Source organism: Lupinus angustifolius, unplaced genomic scaffold (genome assembly GCF_001865875.1).
Source record: "Lupinus angustifolius cultivar Tanjil unplaced genomic scaffold, LupAngTanjil_v1.0 Scaffold_45_198, whole genome shotgun sequence".
NCBI classification, from domain to species: Eukaryota; Viridiplantae; Streptophyta; class Magnoliopsida; order Fabales; family Fabaceae; genus Lupinus; species Lupinus angustifolius.
Window position 1 is genome coordinate 1,167 of NW_017721948.1, and position 6,493 is coordinate 7,659.

Genomic DNA, 6,493 nt, shown 5'->3' on the forward strand with positions numbered 1-6,493 from the left:
TTTGGACTTCCATGTTATCACTTGAATTTGAAATATGATTGAATTTTTTTCTAAACATCAATTTTCATGAAAAAGCATGTTGTTTGGTTGGAATTCTCTCAATCAAATTTAATTCATGAACTTAGTGTCTTAGGAAATTATAAATTCATGTGAATTGTTAGACTAACCTCAAAGCAAAAGAAAATTGCAAGGTCAAAATGATTTACGGGAAAACAAGTCCAAACAAACAGACAAAAATGAGGAGTTGATGGCACCACTATCTAGGAGAGGATAGTGAAAACAAGAAGAATGAAATTTTGCGTTCTCCTAAAAATGGTGGTTAGTTTTAATTTTCTTTTTCATTCTTTCAAAATATTATACAAACTTCCTAAAAATATTTTTTTTTGACTTGAGAACAAGTCAAGCACTTAAGTTGGGGGGAGTGTGTATAACATTTTGAAAGAATGAAATTTTTGCTGTATTTTAAAATTTTTTGATGTTTCTGTTGTATTTTAATTCATTAGTGTGTTTATTTTTATTTTTAGTGTGCTTACTTGTCAAAATTATTTTTTAGTGTGTTTATTTTTTTTATTTTTGAAGATTTATTTAAAAAGTGAATTTGTTGAAACTAAACAAAGTAAATAAACACAATATAATATTTATATAAAAATGTTCAAAAATAACTACCATGCTCAGTAATGTTCAAAAATTTATATAAAAACACAACGTAATAGTTGACATGGTTGTTATTTTTGAAGTGCATCAAATGGCTAAAGAAAATGACAAAAAATTGAGAATTTTGTGGACATAGATATAAATGTAATTGAAAATAACAATGAAAAACTTTGTGAGGATTCTTAGTTAAAACAGGCACAAAGATTAGATAAGAAAAAGGTGAAAGAAGAACATATATTATATCTATATCAAAATTATTCCAAAAGTATGTCACAATCCCAACTCACAATCTCCCTATCTGCGAAAGGTTCACCATGACCACCAAGCTTTAAGCTAAGTGCGCATGTTCCTCATTCAAGCCAACACAATTGCCTTTTCCTCATTCAAGCTAACACACCTGCCATTTCCAAATAGGAAGAAGTACCATTTGGGGAACAGGAAAAAGAAATTGAAATTACATTTTATTCAAGCAGTGAAGGAATCGAAAGTATCCCTGCTTCTGTGACTCACCTCCTATCCCGTTTCCAGCAGTGAAGCCACCTCCCTTCTTGCTATGACCGGCTTTCTTTGCGCTGGTGTAGAGGTCATGAAAGTTCTCAATGGTGTTGGCGTAGCCATGTCAAAGAAAACCTTAGGGTTCGACATCGTAGCAAGATGATTGAGATTTTAGGGTTTTTAACAAGTGAGAAGAGAAATTTAGGTTTGCAACTTGAGACCCTAGGATTTTTAACAAGTGAGATGAGGAATTTAGGTTTGTTAATGAAGGAGGAGGAGGATTAGGAGGAGGAGAGAGAAAGAGAGATGAGAGAGAGTAGACGAAGTAGACATTTGGGTTAAGAATAGGAGAGATGAGAGAGAAAGTTCTCAATGATTTTGTGAATAAAGATATAGGAGAATGGAGTGTGAATAAAGAAAAAAGAATGAATTTGTGAATAAAAGAAAGGAGAACGGGTTTTGTAAATAAAAGAAAGGAGAAATGTTTTTGTAAATTATAGGGATACTGGTAGCAAAACCGTAGTCAAATATACTGAGAACGGTTTTTAAGCGTGGTCTATTACCATTACAAAAATAACCATTTTCTGTTACTTTTGGAGAACGGTTTTACAACCGTGGCCTATGTAAATGTAAAAAAATAAATAATAAGAGAACAAAATAGAAAACCGTGGTCTAATGTACTTTAAGACCACAATTTTGAAACCGTTGAAATTAAAAGTGTTGGCGTAGGTAAAAAATGTAGTATTGTTAGTTGACTAGAAATTATGACTACTTTTTCTGCAAAATCAAGAGTTAATGTGCAGGGGATAATATTGCAGAAAATAAACAAGAATAAATCAAAGAAGTAAGGGAGAAGAGAGTACACTAGGATTTTTATACTGGTTCACCTTCTTGTCTACCGAAGGTTGAGTACACTTGCGGCACAAGAGATTTTCCACTAAATATTATGAGTTGTAATTACAATATCTCACCCCGAGATCTCTATGTACCTTACACACTCACTAATACTTATACCCTTGGAAAACACCTTTCCAAGTAACTCTATCCCCTTTCTATTCACACCCGTGTGAAAGAAAGTAATTACAATGAATGAAGAATTTGAATGATGGCTTGGATTTCCTTTACAAGTATGAAATATAATAACACTTCAATCCAATCAACTCTTTTGTATACTTAGTAAATAATGCTCTTTAAGTTTACAAAACTTTAAAACACTTTACTTCAAGCAACTTAGAAAAATCGCTTTGAAAGTTTGAGTTCAAGTTGCTAGAAATGCAGAAAACTATTTCAGAAAAAAGTAGGAAAGTTGTGAGAAAAGTGTGAAAGAGTTATAAAAGAGTTGTGTGAGAGTTGTTTTCATTGTGCATTCTAAGGCCTTTAAATAGGCTTTCCAATCAATCATTGTGCCTTTATGAAAGAGTAAGAATTGTTTGGAATGAGTGCATTTAATTTGGGATGAAAACTCTTGAGTTTTAAATCTGAAAAACTGATGTAACAACTCTCAGTAACCGATTATAGTAAGTGGGTAATCGGTTACCCAAACATTACATTTTGAAAAATTACATTGAGTAATCGGTTACTCACTTGAGTAATCGGTTACTCAAACCTCTGTCCAACAGTGAACTTAAAATTCACTTAGAGTAATCGGTTACTCAAATTTGAGTAATCGGTTACTCAAATTTAAATATTGTTGGATAACTGATTTTCACTCATATAATGTGTTACTCAAATTTCAGTAACCTATTACATAGTATTTTGAAAAATGTTTTCATTTAAAACTTGAAGTGTTTCAATTTCTTTTAAAATATTTTTAGTAGTACTACTTTGGTATATTAAAGAGTATATGATAGAAGTACCTATTTAGACTTAGACTAATTGTCTTGAAGCTTTAATCTTCTTGGTCTTCATATGTAATTTTTCTTTTCTTCTTTTTGGTGATGTTGGTTTTTTCATCAAAATCTTCCCAAGGTCAGGAGCAAAGATCTTCTTCACAATCTCCCCCTTTTTGATGATGACAAACCAAGATTTTTTTGACAGTGTAGTTTTCTTGAGAGCAGCATACTTTGAGATATGATGAAGTTTGATTTGAGTATGCTCCCACTATCTTGTATGCTCCCCCTTTCTTTTGTAGTAATGTGCTTGAAATAATTTTACATAAAATATATCCCCCAACTTTTCTCCCCCTTTTGACTTCATCAAAAAGTAGAAAATCAAAGAGATTCCAACATAATATATATAACATACATACAATTATATAATCAAGATATATCAATATGATATCATATACTCATGTATGGATCAATATATAGATAAGAAAGTATTGCAATACATAGATAATATGTTTTAAACATGTATCCAGGAGTGGAACAATAACGCACAAAACATCATAAAGTAACTTGTCCAGGAATATGTAGCAATAACTTAGAAACAACAAATAAGCATAATTAAAAATTTTGTCCAAATTTTGAAAGAAATACAATCAGAAAAAAAATATCCTAACAACAGATATTCTAAGACTCAGGCTCAGATTTGTCTTCATCAATATCCATGATATCCATCCTAGAGGAGAGGCAATGAAGTTCATATTGGATTTGTTGATTCTGAGAGTCGAGAGCATCCATCCGGTTAGTGATGTAGCCTTGAAGAGAAAACAACTCATCCATAATCATTTGGTTTATAGGCATGGCAGCAGATGAGGAAGATTGAGCATGAAACTCATACGGTTGTGGTTCAAGAGGGTTAGGAAGTTCAGGTTCAGATGGTTCAGCAGCAGTAGTCGGTTTATCGGTTCTATGTTTATAGGTGCGGGTTCGAGGGTCTTGGGTGAAACCCATTTTGTGGATCACTTCCACATCAATTTGGCTTTCTCAAAGATTCAGAGGCACCTTTATTTCACCATTTGTAGAAACACCGAAATGCTGAAGAATGTTGGTTATGAAGATTGCATATGGCAAAGGACTTTGAGTACTTCCAACATTCGACATTTGTGTCATTATCATTAGAGCGATATTGATCTTGATGTTAAAGTTTAAATCATACATCAATTGGAGTTCTATGTCACTTATTTGAGAATGATTTGAAAATTTTGGTAAGATGACATAGCTCAAAAAATAATGAAGTAAACGGTCCTCAAGCTTGAGATATCCAGCAGATAAGATGTCTCAGTTTTTGATAGTTTGCCAAAGCCATGTTGCTTACGCATTTCTATTTCCCCTTTTGAAAGTCTACATAAAGTATGTTAAAAATCCTTCCGATCATAATTATCCCATTCACACACAAGGCCATAACCCGTTATGCTACCTTGAGAGGGTATGTTACACAACAATGAACTAAAGGTTTTAAGATCCAAAATAATGTCTTTTCCTTTGACATATGAAATAAGACGATTTTTACGAAAGTTCATATTATAGTAAAATACTCGCACAAGTTATGGATAAATTTCATTTGTCTCACAAGAAAAATCAAAAAGGTTTTGTTGACATTAAAGATAAGGGAAAAGAAAATCTCCAAACTCAAACTTTCCAACATTACCGAATTTTGGAGTGAAAATAATGCGTCCATGGAAGTGTTCTTCAAACACTTTGCGTTGTTCCTCATTAGCTTGAAGCCTTGCCAGATCTAGAGGGTTGGACTCCATAGAAGTAGTTCCTTGCTTCTGTTGAGTCGTGGAGATGCGTTGCTTCTTGGTTTTTGAAGAGGAAGCCATGGATTTTCGGTTTTGAAGGTTTAGGTTTTAAGGTTTTCGAGATTTGGAGTTTTTTTATTTAGGTTACTAAACATGAAAGTGAAGGTTTAGAAGTGTTTATAAGTTAAAATGTGATAGGAATAGACACAAAAATCACTTAAAATGGATCAAAAACAAAAACTTTAGGGTTTGAGAGGGTTGAGCAAGAGAGAGCACGAGTTGATGAGGAAGATGAGTTTGACAAAGTTTAGAAAAGCAAAAAAAATCATATATAACAACATAGAGTAATCGGTTACTCACTTTGAGTAATCAGTTACTCAAATTAAAAAATTTAAAATTTTCAAATAGCAACTCAGAGTAATCGGTTACTGAAACACGCTGTTCAACCCTGTAATCGGTTACTCTGTTGTGTAATCGATTACTGACCCAAAAAAACTTATTTTTAGGCAAAATTAAGCTATGAAAATGATTTTTAACCCAAAAATTGAAATTTTTAAACATAAATAAACACATTTAAGTTCAAATAGGCATGAAATAGATATAATGAAGCATACATATAATCATATATAAGTATTTAAGATAAGTATGCTTCATCAAGAATGCCTAATTCTCGTATAATTTTATAGAAAGGTTCTTTTCCCATAGGTTTAGTGAATATATCTGCTAGTTGGTTATGAGTATCAACAAATTCTACAGACACATCCTTCTTTTGGACATGCTCTCTATGGAAGTGATGCCTTATATCAATGTGTTTGGTTCTTGAATGCATAACCGGATTCTTTGTGAGGTTTATCGCACTAGTATTGTCACATTTTAGAGGAGTGCAACCCAAGTCTCAACCATAATCTCGTAATTGTTGCTTAAGCCACAACACTTGGGCACAACAACTACATGCTGCAATATATTCAGCTTCAGCAGTGCTTAGGATTACACATGCTTGTTTCTTACATGACCAAGAAACTAAGGCATTCCCTAAAATATGACACGTACCACTTGTAATTTTCCTCAGAGTTTTGCATCCTACAAAGTCTAAATCTGAATATCCAACCAAGTCACATATACTTTCTTTTGGATACCACAGTCCAACATTAGTTGTGCCTTTAAGATATTTCATGATTCTCTTAACAACAACCAAGTGTGATTCTTTTGGTTAGTTAAGTATAAAAGAGATCCAATCATACCTCGACACTTTGATATCTTGATGGATTTTCCTGCTTCATCCGTATCGATATAAGTTCCAGATCTCATAGGAGTAGCTATTTGCTTGCATCCATCCATGTCAAATATTTTTAGCAAATCTTTGCAGCATTTGGATTGACTTACGAAAATACCATTGTCAAGCTGTTTGATTTTTAATCCAAGGAAGTAATTTAACTCATTAGCAGAACCGAAAATAATATCATCTACACAAATTTGAACAAGTAGAGTATGATGACTTATTTTCTTTATGAAGAGAGTAGTGTCGACCTTTCCTTTGTTGAAACATTTTTCTAGTAGAAATTTAGTTAGACAATCATACCATGTGCGAGAAGCTTTCTTTAAGCCATAGAGAGATTTCTTTAATTTGTAGACATAAGAAGGATGTTTGTAATCTTCAAAACCAGGAGGTTGTTCAACAAACATTTCTCTTGAATGTAGCCGTTGAGGAAAGCACTATTT

General features: G+C 32.7%; 1 long non-coding RNA gene across 1 annotated transcript; it reads left to right on the plus strand.

Moving 5' to 3' along the window:
* The first annotated feature begins 1,240 nt into the window (after positions 1–1,240).
* LOC109338877 lies at positions 1,241–1,436 on the plus strand. Its single transcript, XR_002106599.1, has 2 exons — positions 1,241–1,354; positions 1,406–1,436. It is a non-coding gene; the product is annotated as an uncharacterized LOC109338877 (long non-coding RNA).
* The last annotated feature ends 5,057 nt before the right edge of the window (positions 1,437–6,493 follow it).